Below are 14,130 nucleotides of genomic sequence, written 5' to 3'. Positions count from 1 at the left end.
CGTGGCGGAGCGCCATCGTGTGGGAGTGGCGAAAAGAATAGCCTACGTGACGTTGCCCACTGAAATGATAACTTTATTTGTTTTTCCTCCTTGTGCCGGGTTTAGTACTGAGGGAAAAGAAATCAAACGTCAGAGGTTACTCCCCTCGTCGGATGGAAAGCGAGCGAGAGCGGTGAGCCTCCCAGCATTGTTGATGCAAGTCAGGAGTCGACCATTTGGCAGTGGAGCTGTCGCTACTGTCAGTGAGATAAGTGTCTGGTTTGGTGAGGGCTCCAGGTAGGAACGCCCCGTTAGCTGGGGCTGGGTTTGTAAGAAATTGTTCCTGACCAGCTGCGCTTACGAGAGAGACAAGGCCCCCATTTTCAGGGTCTGCTCATTTCTCTGGCCAGGAGCGGTGTCTCCTACGCAGCGGAAGGTTGCATCTAGGAGGATGACTCCAGATGGTGAGTTGCTTGCCTTGCTCCCATTTTTTTTCTCTCTCTCTCTCTCTCTCTCTCTCTCTTCTCCGGTGTGTTGGCCAACTTTCTCACTCTCCTCTCCTCTCCTCGTGCCATCTCTCTTCGTAGGACACGGGCAGGCGTGCTACGTGTGCATCCCCACAGGCTATGTGTCGGGAGCCATGGAGAAGTAGGAGGGGACAAAAATCATGCAGGGCTGTCACTGTCTATGTTAACTCGGTCTCTGTCCATCGAGTGGGGCCAACGTAGATGGCATTGGAGAGGGAGACTAGGATGAGGGCAAGCTCTGAAGCACCAATAGAGCTTTGTGCAGTGATGGCTCATGTTTGGCTTTTGCAGCTGCGCTTCCAGAGGAATTTTCCAGGAGCCCGATCTTGAGGAGAAAGTGGCAGAAGTGGACATGAGCACACTGGACATCCTTGTAAGCAGACATGAACAGTCCTCAGCTTTCTGACTCCCGCATAACTGGCTGTGAGTAAGCGGTCAGTGCTTTGAATTCCTCGTCTGTGCTCGGTGTAGTATTCTTCACAGGCCGTGTGCTTCCTCGTTGGGTACGGGGCTCTGTGAGATTACGGCTGGGGAGGGGCCAGAGTCTGCTGTGCAGAATGATTATTTCAGGTGCTGTTGCAAGGGGTGCTTTTTGGTTGTAATGCTAAAGGTGGAATGGAGAGGGTTGAGGGCGGAGGACTGCCCTGTCACCATTTGCTACACCCACAATTTCCCATTCCTGGGTCTATGGGAAAGGGAATTGTGACAGATGGGTTGGACTTTGTCAGAGTTTGAACCAGTGTTCCCTCTAATTTTTCCTACTCATGTGTGGAAGGAATTTTATGTGCACCAATATGGAGGTGATATTACCTCCATATTGGTGCACGTAACAAAATTCACGTGGCGGGTGTGGGGCCGAGGCTTTGGGAGTGTGAGACGGGGCTGGGGAAGAGTGTTGAGGTGCGAGGGGGTGAGGGCTCCATCTGGGGGTGTGGTCTCAGGGCTGGGGATGAGGGGTTTGGGGTCCAGGCTGCCCTGGGACTACAGGAAGCCGGGGAGAGGACTCCCCGCAGCTCTCTCTCCCCGCAGCTCTCTCTCCCCGCAGCAGCACCTGAGCTGGGGGGAGAGGCACCTCTCCCTAATGCGGCAGCTCCAGGGCTGGGGCCACAGGATAGGTGCTTTTTCCCCGGCCGCAGCAGGTCCGGGGTTGGGGGAGAGGCATGTCTCCGCGCCACAGCCCTGAGTCCCTGCACAGTGCTTAATATGCTGCTGCGCAGCTTAGAGGTAACTTAGTGATTTCACACAAGTTGAAACCTATTTTAATACATTTTTTTCTAAATTAGCAACATCTTCTTTTACTTGTGTGTAAATTTTAAAAAGAGGTTTCACAGGAGCAACGGCTGTCCACCCCTCGCTTGGTCTAGAGTCAGCCATTCCTGCCAACCAGCAATTCAAGCACCAGTGAAGTCATGTGATCATAAAAATAGACTTGATAATGTTTTGGTTTTTAATAATGTATTAAATATAGTAAATGAGAGTCACTATAAAACCCTAGGAAGTGTTATAAGAAGATATGAAGGTTTCTTGAAAAGTTAAGAATTAAAAGGGATGAAACTCCATTTCCTGGAGGTAATGGGAAAGAGTGGCCAGTTCAGGGAATCGGAACAGCTGAGCAGACCAATTTGTGAACATCTCTGTGCAGATGTCACTTGTATGTAAACACCTGAATGAAGACTGAGAGTATTTAAAGAGCAGGGTGTATGGGGGGGAGAGGGAAGGTGTCAGAAACTCACTACATCATTTCAGAGAGGGAAGAGCAGCCTTGTCTAGACCTTCCCCGCTCCCCCCCCCCCCCCACCTTCCTTTTGCCCCTGTTACTGTACATGGTCAGCTTGCTCCAGCATCCTCAACAGCAAAGTAACCGATTCTGCTGGGGAGTGTTTTATAACACTACAGCAGCTCGGGGGGGCTCTTGCTGTGGCTCAGGTATGATGTTCCAGGCTGTAATCCTGACCAGTGTGGGGCTATGTCACCTGACCTGCAACGAGGGGGGGGAGGGGGCGGAAGGACACCTCACTGTGCTTCTCTGTTATAGCTCTGACTTGGGTAGCTCACAAACAGCCTGTCAGCGTGATGCTCCCCCCCCCCCCCCCCCCAAGTGTCTGTGTGTGGCTACGACTCTGATCCCAGAGCTTGTCAGCACTCACCAGTCACACTTTGGCTTCCATCAGACCTGGGCTACCACATGCAGGGTGACCCCAACACACTCCCTGTCCTGAATTTTACCCCAGAAACGTGTTGTGCACTGTCCAGCCATCTCCTGGACAGGCCAGATAGATTAGGTCTGTTGTACCTCTAGGAGGTCAATATACAAAAATCTGCCACCTTGTGGATAATTCCATTTACAGTTCACAACACTGGATTAGTTTTGGTTCAAGAATAAAATAAGTTTTTTTAACTACATAGAGAGGTTTTAAGTGAACAAAAGTAATAAGGCATTAAAGAAGAAATGGTTACAAGAAAAAATAAAGATAAAATGCTTCCTAAACTTAACGAACTAGGCTTGTGAAGTCCCTTCCCACAGCTTCCAGTAATATTGCTGCCCAAACCCTCAGGCCAGGATCTGCTTCCAGGGTCCAGCAGCTGTTTCTCTGATCATCTTAGGTGAAAGGGAGATGAGGAGGGAGAGAGAACTTGGGTGTTTTTGCCCTTCCCTTTTATAGCTCGGTCACCATTTGAAAAACATTTTCCTGAGTGTTCACCTTAGGTTAAGTTTTTTCTTGCTGAGAGCATGGAGTTTGGTGGAAGAAGGAGGCTTTGTGCTGTTTCTGTTCATTCGTGTATACTGCTTCTTTCTTCCCCCTCTTATCCTCTGTGGAATCTGTTTACAGCTGAAATGCAAATTGAGGCAAACGCACATCCCTTTCTTTAGGACAGGTGTGCTTGATCACTTCCACCTAATCAGGCTATGTGAATTGGAACTTGTGCTTTTAATACCCTATAGGTGGAATTTCATAACTTTACACAGACTGTTGCTACCGCCATTTCACCAAAATAGTATTGATCACTGAGTTTCAAATGCTACCTCACAAGGCATATTTTGTCCAAAGATTGTTACAATAGTGTGTAGGGTGTGAATACAGGGGTGCATTTGGCCACAGTGGTTTGGGAATTATCCATTTGTGAAGGGCTCGTTAACCTTACCCTTCCCTGGAAATTGCCAGACAATGAAGGGAAGTGGAGAATTCTTGCTCCAATCCTGAATTGCTGGAAATCCCAGGCTCGCTGGAGCTGGTTTGATTTCCCAGTGGAGTCAGTTTTTCTCCCTGGTGGATTATGATTTTCCCCATTGTAGTTAGTTGCAATTTGTCTACTTCCCCACAGACCCTCACTAGCTTCTCTAGGCATTATCTCATTGCTTCAAATTTAAACTGCTGCCCTTTGGGTCTGTATGTTCTGGGGTATTTGCTGTCATGAGTGACTGTGCTGATTTGGGCAGGTGCTGGGCAAGGTGGGGGTTGTAAGTTTCTGATGAAGAATGCTGTGTGTTAAATAAAATTACCCTGTGACAAACAGTGGCATTTGGCTCTTTTCTTAAAGTGTGAAATAGCAACCACGGGTCACTGCCTAAATGGGGGGGAGGGGGATGGATGGACACACATGGCACTGTCCCACCTGTGACACCTCAGCACTTTGAGTCCCCAAATCCTTGTACCTGCCATCACTCATTAACAGTGCCTCCCTCCACTCCTTACAGCAATCCAAGCTGTAGAAAGTTGATGTGCTGAGAATACGGTGTAGCACATGGAGAGCCTGCAACAGAGCAAGACCCTGGGAAAAGACTCCCTGGCACTCTGTAGTCTCCCATGGGTTGGGGAGGATCCATCTCGGGGGAGGGTTGGTCTGCCCCAGAGGGAGGGTCCACACCTCCTATCAGGATCAGTGGGATGCACTCTCTTGCCCCCCGTGGTCTCGTATGAGTCATATAGGATCTGTCTGCCCCAGGGATGGTCCATGCCATGCTGAGGAGAGTTCATGCTGCCTGCCAGGCTCAAGGTGTCACTCCTCCTCCTCTTCATGGGGACTTTGGGGAGATTCTTGTTGATGTAACAGGATCACAGAGCACGAGTGGTTGGTTGAGTATCTTCGGGACTATGGGATCTGGGCCTGAGAGGTGTGAACTCAGTCATGGCTCCGGGCTTAAGAGAAAAGGGGCTGAGACTAGAGATGCACTGTCACCCTACAGCTCCACTACTGCAGCACCCAAAAGCCTCACTCAGGTCCGGGCCTCAGTGTGTTGGGTGCTGCATGGAAAATCCGTGAGAAACAGAGATGTCTGGAGATGGATAGATGAGCGTCTCTGGCATACAGAGGAGGGGTGGAGAGGTGTGTGTGGCACATGGAGGACAGATGGTGATGCTGCAGGCTGACAGGGTTGTGGGTTTGGCTGGTGGCTGATTGCCACAGCAGCTCCTGGCTCCCCATTTGCTGTGCTGTTTTTGATGCTGACCCATCTCTTGCAGCCACCGCCAAGCCTGGCCACAGAGCAGCGCTACAGCAGGTCCATGGACCAGCTGCACACTGTGCTCCTTAGCTGCTCAGGGACGGACAAGCACTTGGGTTCCTGGCTGCTGAACAACCTGCCCCTCTCCTGCACCCAGAGTAGCCTGCTCATCACAGAGACCAAGACCAGCCCCCAGCTGCCCTGGCAGCCACTGTCCCTAATGTGGAGAGCCTGATGTCGGGTGGGGGGAAACATCCCAGTATCTCCTCTGTAGTGTCAGGACGTACTGTTACAAATTGCTCCCTGTCCCAATTTTCTACCAGTTGCAGTTACTGACATCTACATAGCACGTTTTTGCTGTCCTCATGCAATTCACCAGCCCTGGGTCTAGGAGTAGCGATTGGTGGCAGATGGGGTATGCAGTGTCTCGGTGTGCTACTTCTGGGAAATCTGTTTGAAAGTGGGACACATGACATGAGTTTTCTAACAATACATTTTTCTAAGTTAGAAAACATTTGTTTTATTGAGATCCAAATTTAATATGGAGATTTCATGGGGTAGGAAACTGTGACAGGGCAGACACCATCCATCACAAATTGCTACTTCTGGCGCAGGGCTGAGACAATCAAGGAAATCAGGCAGCATTCAAGTGTTATGGGCATAAATAATAACCTGACATTAAAAAAACAAAAAACAAAACATGAGTATTAAAACCTGTAATTTACTATTTCACAATAAAAAGATAGGTGATGTTATAATAATAATGAAACTAATGTTTTCGAAAAGTTGTTAAAAGGAATTAAAATACATTTACAGGAAATTGATACAGAATGGTCAATTCAAGCAATTAGAAGAGCAAAAAAGACAAACCCTGAGCCCTCACCTGCTAACCCTAATCCCAAACCCTAACTCCTGTTCCCTAGTACTCTAACTCAACTCCTCCCCCTAACCTTTGACCCTATCCCACACCACAACCCAACCCTAAATCCTGACCCCTCCCTTCACCCTAGGCAACCCAACCCTGACCCCTGCACCCTAACCCTTCAACTAACCCTGATCATCACCCTATTATATCATAACCCCCACCCTGACCATAACCCTAACCCCTTAACTCTAACCCACCTTTGAACCCAAACTCTTACCTAATCTAATCCCTAAAGATAATCCTAACCCTCGCATTAAACACAACCCTCTAACCCTCAACCCTGCCTCCCAGAACCTACCCCACTCCTCCCCTCCCCTAATCTTACTCTCCCCTGGGCTGCCTAAAGGATTCAGGGTGTCTGGGGAAAAGCAATTTCGGGGGTCCCTTCCATAAAAAAAATTGCAATACTATATTCTCGTGGGGGCCCCTACAAGGCCTGGGGCAAATTGCCCCACTTGCCTCCCCCGGGGGTCCCTGACTCTCCCTCTCAACTCCTAGCCATTTCCAAACCTACTCTACACCCTAAACCTAATTCTCCTTTACACTAATCCACCCCCTAGACCCTGACCCTGTAATCCAAACCCTAAACCCTGAAACCCCAATTTCTCCCCTCCATGGGTGGCACCATCCTCTTCCCCGTGGGGGGGCTGAGGTAGGCTAGACAGAAAATTGGGGGGGCTGCACCCCCCCTTGGTACAGGGCCCCACCCATCTCTATGGCTCTGTTCCTCTTAAGTGCCAGCCCTGCCTCCTGCCCCGTCACCCCATTGCCCTCCTCCTGGCCAGGTTGGCAGCTGGAGACGGCCAGTGGGGGATGACTGATGCACTGGCTGGTGCCGTGGGATGGGCAGCTGGGGTGCTCCCCTGTCTCCTTCTCCTGCTGCTGCTCTTGGCCCTGGGGCTGCGTCTGCCCCCCAGCTTCCCGCCGCCCTTTGACTGCTTGCAGCCCCCAAGAGCCACCTGCGTGGGGGAACCTGGCTCTTGCAGAGCCCTCGGGGAGCATCAACCATGGGCGGCAGGCCCAGGAGCCTGGGGCAGAGTGGGGCTGTTGGGGTTGCTGTGGGGCACCCTGAACCCTCTGCCTGCTCTGGGCAGCGCATAGTTCAGTGAGGACTTCTGCACTGCTGATGCTGGTGGCACTGTCATCAGAGCTGGGCGGCCAGAGAGCTAGCCAGGTTGGCTAATGAAGTACCTCTCTCTCTCCCATGGAGGAGCAGTGACACCAGGCGGCCAGTTGGGGTAATGCATAGAATGTGTTTCTGTTGCAGCGACAGTGACACCCGGTGGTCAGTCAGGGTAACGCACTGAGCACATTTCTTTGGAGCAGCAGTGACACACCCGGTGGTCACTCATTGTAATGCACAGAAGGTGTTCCATTGGACCAGCAGTGACACCTAGTGACCAGTCGGGATGATGCACACACAGTGGTTCCCTTGGAGGAGCAGTGACACCCAGTGGCCAGGCGGGGTATTCCACAGAGTCTGTTTCCCATGGACACCCAGTGGTCAATCGGGGTAATGCACAGAGCATGTTTCCATTGGCACAGCAGTGACACCCGATGGCCAGTCAGGGAAAGGCACAGAATGTGTTTCTCTTGGAGCAGCAGTGACATCCAGTGGCCAATCAGGGAAATGCACATAGCATGTTTCCCTTGGCACAGAAGTGACACCCGGTGGCCAGTTAGGAAAAGGCACAGAATGTGTTTCTCTTGGAGCAGCAGTGACATCCAGTGGCCAGTCAGGGAAATGCACATAGCATGTTTCCCTTGGCACAGAAGTGACAGCCGGTGGCCAGTCAAGGTAATGCATGGAGGGGGGGGGGGTCTACCATGGAGCAGCAGTGACACCTGGTGGCTAGTCAGGGAAATGCAGAGAGTATGTCTCCCTTGAAGGAACAGTGACACCCAGTGGTCAATCAGGGTAATGCACAGAGTATATTTCCCTTGGCATAGCAGTGACACCTGGTGGCCAGTTGGAGTAATTAACAGAAGGTCTTTCTTTTGGAGCAGCAGTGACACCTGGTGGCCAGTCAGGGAAATGCACAGAGCGTATCGCCCATGAAGCAGCAGTGACACCCGGTGGCCAGTCAGGGTAATGCACAGAGCATGTTTCCCTTGGTACAGCAGTGACACCTGATGGTCAGTTACGTTTGTGACGTTGTGCAGTCTATATGGTTTTATAAAAACATGATAATAAGTGAATATAATGTAACTGGGATAGTTTTAGAAAAATATGGTAAAAAGTGAATATAACGTAACTGGGATATGCTTCATGCAAAAGGTCTCTTGTAAGGTATCATTACAAAGCTTATAATCTACTGAGTGTGATCATCCAATTTGTATAAATGTACCACTCTTGTATCTAAAACTAGAAATATAAAATATAACTCTGAGGGCCTATTGTAATTATGTAAAGTGTGGGACATTAATGATGGTTTGGAATCTTGATGACTCCCATTGCCTGCAGATGACTGTGTTTACCTGTGAGTCTTCCTGTATATGTGTGTGCTGGCAAGTGAGTAATGAAGTCTTGCAGTGACATGTGATCATGTCACCTGAACTGAAATCCATCTTTAACCTGGTGCTTTTCCAGTGAGGGGGGTGGAAACCCAGAGGGACAAAGGGTTCCCGCCTTATGCAAAAGATATATAAAGGGGTGAAAGAGAACAAAGTGGAGAGAGGAGCCATCATGAAGAATCCCCTAGCTATCATCTCAGCTGCAACAAGAGCTGTACCAGGGGAAAGAATTGTGCCCAGGCCTGGAAGGTGTCCAGTCTGAGAAAAAAATTACGGAAGCATCTCTGAGGGTGAGATTATCTGTATTCAGTTTGATTAGGCATAGATTTGCGCATTTTATTTTATTTTGCTTGGTGATTTACTTTGTTCTGTCTGTTACTACTTGGAACCACTTAAATCCTATTTTCTGTATTTAATAAAATCACTTTTTATTTAGTAATTTACTCAGAGTATGTATTAATACCTGGGGGAGCAAACAACTGTGCATATCTCTCTATCAGTGTTATAGAGGGCGAACAATTTCTGGGTTTGCCCTGCATAAGCTTTATGCAGGGTAAAACAGATTTATTTGGGTTTAGACCCCATTGGGAGTTGGGCATCTGAGTGCTAGAGACAAGCACACTTCTGTGAGCAGTTTTCAGGTAAACTTGCAACTTTGGGACAAGTGATTCAGACCCTGGGTCTGTGCTGCAGCAGACGGGAGTGTCAGGCTCAGCAAGACAGGGTGGTGGAGTCCTGAGCTGGCAGGGAAAACAGGAGCAGAGGTAGTCTTTTGCACATCAGGTGACCAGGGCCGGCTTTAGCAAGAGCAGGGCCCGATTCCTGGGGGCGGGGCTTGCTGCAAGCCCCGCCCCCAGGAATCGAGCCGCGCTCTGGCCGGGGTTGCCGGGCTTGGGTCTGACCCGGAGCCGCGCCGCGCCGCGGGGGGGATGGGGGGACCCGAGCCGAGCCGCGCCGCAGGGGGTACGGGGGGACCCGAGCCGCGCCGCGGGGGCCGAGCCGAGCCGGAGCCGGGCCGCGCCGCGGGGGCCGGGCTGGAGCCAAGCCAGGCCAGAGCCGCTGGGGCCTGCGGGAACGGGACGCGCCTCCCCGGAGCCCTTCTCGCGTCCCCACCACCCTAGCTTACCTTGTGCTGCCGGCCCGCCCCTGCTTCTTTTCAGACTTCCTGCGATTCGCGGGAAGCAGGGGAGGGGGCAGAGCATTCAGGGGAGGGGAGGAGGGGGAAGTGAGCTGGGGGCGGGGTGGACAGCTGCAGCGCGATTCAGCCGAATCGGCTGAATCGGCCTAAAGCCGGCCCTGTAGGTGGCAGCTCCCAAGGGGGTTTCTGTGATCCAACCCTTCACAACGTTAATGCACAGAGTGTATCGCCCATGAAGCAGCAGTGCCACCCGGTGGCCAGTCAGGGAAATGCACAGAATGTGTTTTTCTTTGCATAGCAGTGACACCTGGTGGCCAGGCAGGGTATTGCACAGAAGGTGTTTCCCTTGGCACAGCAGTGACACCCGGTGGCCAGTCGAGGTAATGCACAGACTGTATCTCCCATGAAGCAGCAGTGACACCTGGTGGCCAGTCAGGGTAATGCAGAGTATGTTTCCCTTGGAGCAGCAGTGACATCTAGTGGCCAGTCAGGGAAATGCACATATCATGTTTCCCTTGGCATAGAAGTGACACCCGGTGGCCAGTCAAGGTAATGCATGGAGGGGGGGGGTCTACCATGGAGCAGCAGTGACACCCGGTAGCTAGTCAGGGAAATGCAGAGTGTGTCTTCCTTGGAGGAACAGTGACACCCAGTGGCCAACCAGGATAATGCACAGAGTATGTTTCCCTTGGCATAGCAGTGACACCTGGTGGCCTGTTGGGGTAATGCACAGAAGGTGTTTCTCTTGGAGCAGCAGTGACACCTGGTGGCCAGTCAGGGAAATGCACAAAGTGTATCTCCCATGAAGCAGCAGTGACACCCGGTGGCCAGTCAGGGTAATGCAGAGAGTATGTCTCCCTTGGAGCAGTGGCCTGTCAGGGTAATGCACATAGAATCTGTTAGTCTTTAAGGTGCCACCAGACTCCTTGTTGTTTTCATAGAATCATAGAATATCAGAGTTGGAAGGGACCTCAAGAGGTCATCTAGTCCAACCCCCTGCTCAAAGCAGGACCAATTCCCAGCTAAATCATCCCAGCCAGGACTTTGTCAAGCCGGGTCTTAAAAACCTCCAAGGAAGGAGACTCCACCACCTCCCTAGGTAATGCATTCCAGTGTTTCACCACCCTCCTAGTGAAATAGTTTTTCCTGATATCCAACCTGGACCTCCCCCACTGCAACTTGAGACCATTGCTCCTTGTTTTGTCATCTGCCACCACTGAGAACAACCGAGCTCCATCCTCTTTGGAACCCCCCTTCAGGTAGTTGAAGGCTGCTATCAAATCCCCCCTCATTCTTCTCTTCTGGAGACTAAACAATCCCAGTTCCCTCAGCCTCTCCTCATAAGTCATGTGCTCCAGACCCCTAATCATTTTTGTTGCCCTCCGCTGGACTCTTTCCAATTTTTCCACATCCTTCTTGTAGTGTGGGGCCCAAAACTGGACATAGTATTCCAGATGAGGCCTCACCAATGTCAAATAAAGGGGAACGAACACGTTCCTCGATCTGCTGGCAATGCCCCTACTTATACAGCCCAAAATGCCGTTAGCCTTCTTGGCAACAAGAGCACACTGTTGACTCATATCCAGCTTCTCGTCCACTGTGACCCCTAGGTCCTTTTCTGCAGAACTGCTACCTAGCCATTCGGTCCCTAGTCTGTAGCAGTGCATGGGATTCTTCCGTCCTAAGTGCAGGACTCTGCACTTGTCCTTGTTGAACCTCATCAGGTTTTTTTCGGCCCAATCCTCTAATTTGTCTAGGTCCCTCTGTATCCGATCCCTACCCTCTAGTGTATCTACCACGCCTCCTAGTTTAGTGTCATCTGCAAACTTGCTGAGAGTGCAGTCCACACCATCCTCCAGATCATTAATAAAGATATTAAACTAAACCGACTCCAGGACTGACCCTTGGGGCACTCCGCTTGAAACCGGCTGCCAACTAGACATGGAGCCATTGATCACTACCCGTTGAGCCCGACGATCTAGCTAGCTTTCTATCCACCTTACAGTCCATTCATCCAGCCCATACTTCTTTAACTTGGCGGCAAGAATACTGTGGGAGACCGTATCAAAAGCTTTGCTAAAGTCAAGGAATAACACATCCACTGCTTTCCCCTCATCCACAGAGCCAGTTATCTCATCATAGAAGGCAATTAGGTTAGTCAGGCACGACTTCCCCTTCGTGAATCCATGCTGACTATTCCTGATCACTTTCCTCTCCTCTAAATGTTTCATAATTGATTCCTTGAGGACCTGCTCCATGATTTTTCCAGGGACTGAGGTGAGTCTGACTGGCCTGTAGTTCCCCGGATCCTCCTTCTTCCCTTTTTTTCCCACAGAGCATGTTCCCCTTGGCATAGCGATGTCCAGTCAAGGTAATGCACTGGGGGTCTCCCATGGAGCAGCAGTGACACCCAGTGACCAGTTGGGGTAATGCAGAGTGGCCAGCAGGTGTGGCATCAGCCTCTTGCCGTTTGTTGCAGGGGGGGTGAGGTAGGCTGGAGAAAACATTGAGGGGCTGCGCCCCCCTCATCACCTGTCTCCACCCGCATTGGGGCCAGGCCTCTGCTCCTCAGTTAAAGGCCAGGCTCATCTCCTCTCCCCCCTGGCCAGGGTTTATAGCAATATCACTTTTATTAAAATAAAATAGTAAATAGGATTTAGTCCAAGTCCATATAAATAATCTAAATCTGTCCAAATTTTAGTATAAATCCCAAATCCTCTTAAATAGATCATCAGAAACCAAAATTTGAAACTGTAAACAATGCTTAATTTAAAACCCAAACATTAAGAAAAGCTTATTTTGTTTTTAAAAACAAAAATTAAAAAATGTCATCAATTATAAAAAAAGAGTGCTACTACAGGATGATAAAATAACATAAAATAAATAAGCCCTACTATTAAAACCACCTATAAAGCAATTGAATTGTTGAATACTGGCCAAATCTGTATAAAATATGCAGAACTATGTCAAAATTGGTATTGCATGTCAGACATTCCAATCCAGCAAAAGTCAATTAAAAGCTCCACTTCAACTAAAAAAAACAAAACAAACCAAAACAATAAACCAAAACAGTCAGCCTTAAACAAACCTGCACATAAGCGAAATTAAACCTGTACCAACATTGGAACAAACTATGTAATTTTCTAATTCTAATTTCTTGTTTCACCCATGAGGGAAAGTGTTTTGTAGACCCAGTAACCGTGCTGTCACACCAGCATTTCTTTCAATAAATAAGGTTTTTACCAAATATAAATTGCCTAACAGAAATTCTAATTGTATCTTTGCAATAATATCCCAAGTATGCAAGTACGTCCCCTCAGAACAGCATGACATTCCTCAACTGCTAACCCAAGTGAATAAGTGATATTCTTCTGCTAGAATCCTAGAGATGCGTTTGCAAACCCTGGAGCCTGAAGCTGATGGGAGAAAGGTAAGTGAGCGAGCTCAGAGCTCTCCAACATCACCTGCTGGAGAGCAGAGGGAATTGACTGAGCGATGTACTAGCTAATTTAAAGTTTCAGAGTAGCAGCCGTGTTAGTCTGTATCCGCAAAAAGAAGACAGGAGGACTTGTGGCACCTTAGAGACTAACAAATTTATTAGAGCATAAGCTTTCGTGGACTACAGCCCACTTCTTCGGATGCATATAGAATGGAACATATATTGAGGAGATATATATACACACAGACAGAGAGCATAAACAGGTGGGAGTTGTCTTACCACCTCTGAGAGGCCAATTAATTAAGAGAAAACAAACTTTTGAAGTGATAATCAAGCTAGCTCAGTACAGACAGTTAGATAACAAGTGTGAGAATACTTACAAGGGGAGATAGATTCAATGTTTGTAATGGCTCAGCCATTCCCAGTCTTTATTCAAACCGGAGTTGATTGTGTCTAGTTTGCATATCAATTCTAGCTCAGCAGTTTCTCGTTGGAGTCTGTTTTTGAAGTTTTTCTGTTGTAATATAGCCACCCGCAGGTCTGTCACTGAATGACCAGACAGGTTAAAGTGTTCTCCCACTGGTTTTTGAGTATTTTGATTCCTGATGTCAGATTTGTGTCCATTAATTCTTTTGCGTAGAGACTGTCCGGTTTGGCCAATGTACATGGCAGAGGGGCATTGCTGGCACATGATGGCATATATCACATTGGTAGATGTGCAGGTGAACGAGCCCCTGATGGTATGGCTGATGTGATTAGGTCCTATGATGATGTCACTGGAATAGATATGTGGACAGAGTTGGCATCGGGGTTTGTTACAAGGATAGGTTCCTGGGTTAGTGGTTTTGTTCAGTGATGTGTGGTTGCTGGTGAGTATTTGCTTTAGGTTATTTATTAGAGCATAAGCTTTCGTGGACTACAGCCCACTTCTTCGGATGCATATAGAATGGAACATATATTGAGGAGATATATATACACACAGACAGAGAGCATAAACAGGTGGGAGTTGTCTTACCACCTCTGAGAGGCCAATTAATTAAGAGAAAACAAACTTTTGAAGTGATAATCAAGCTAGCTCAGTACAGACAGTTAGATAACAAGTGTGAGAATACTTACAAGGGGAGATAGATTCAATGTTTGTAATGGCTCAGCCATTAATTTAAA

The 14,130-nt window shown here is 49.1% G+C and overlaps 1 long non-coding RNA gene across 27 annotated transcripts in view; it reads left to right on the top strand.

The window, feature by feature from the left end:
- Positions 1-4,019, top strand: part of LOC122174465 (uncharacterized) — a 42,640-nt gene extending 38,621 nt beyond the window's left edge. For all 27 annotated transcript variants that reach the window (XR_010593947.1, XR_010593928.1, XR_010593930.1 and 24 more), the window contains one exon: positions 106-4,019. This is a non-coding gene — a long non-coding RNA (uncharacterized LOC122174465). The remainder of the gene's footprint in view (positions 1-105) is intronic.
- Positions 4,020-14,130: the final 10,111 nt, after the last annotated feature.

Source organism: Chrysemys picta, chromosome 19, assembly GCF_011386835.1.
Source record: "Chrysemys picta bellii isolate R12L10 chromosome 19, ASM1138683v2, whole genome shotgun sequence".
Lineage (NCBI taxonomy): Eukaryota > Metazoa > Chordata > Testudines > Emydidae > Chrysemys > Chrysemys picta.
This window is presented reverse-complemented; position numbering and strand designations above follow the sequence as displayed.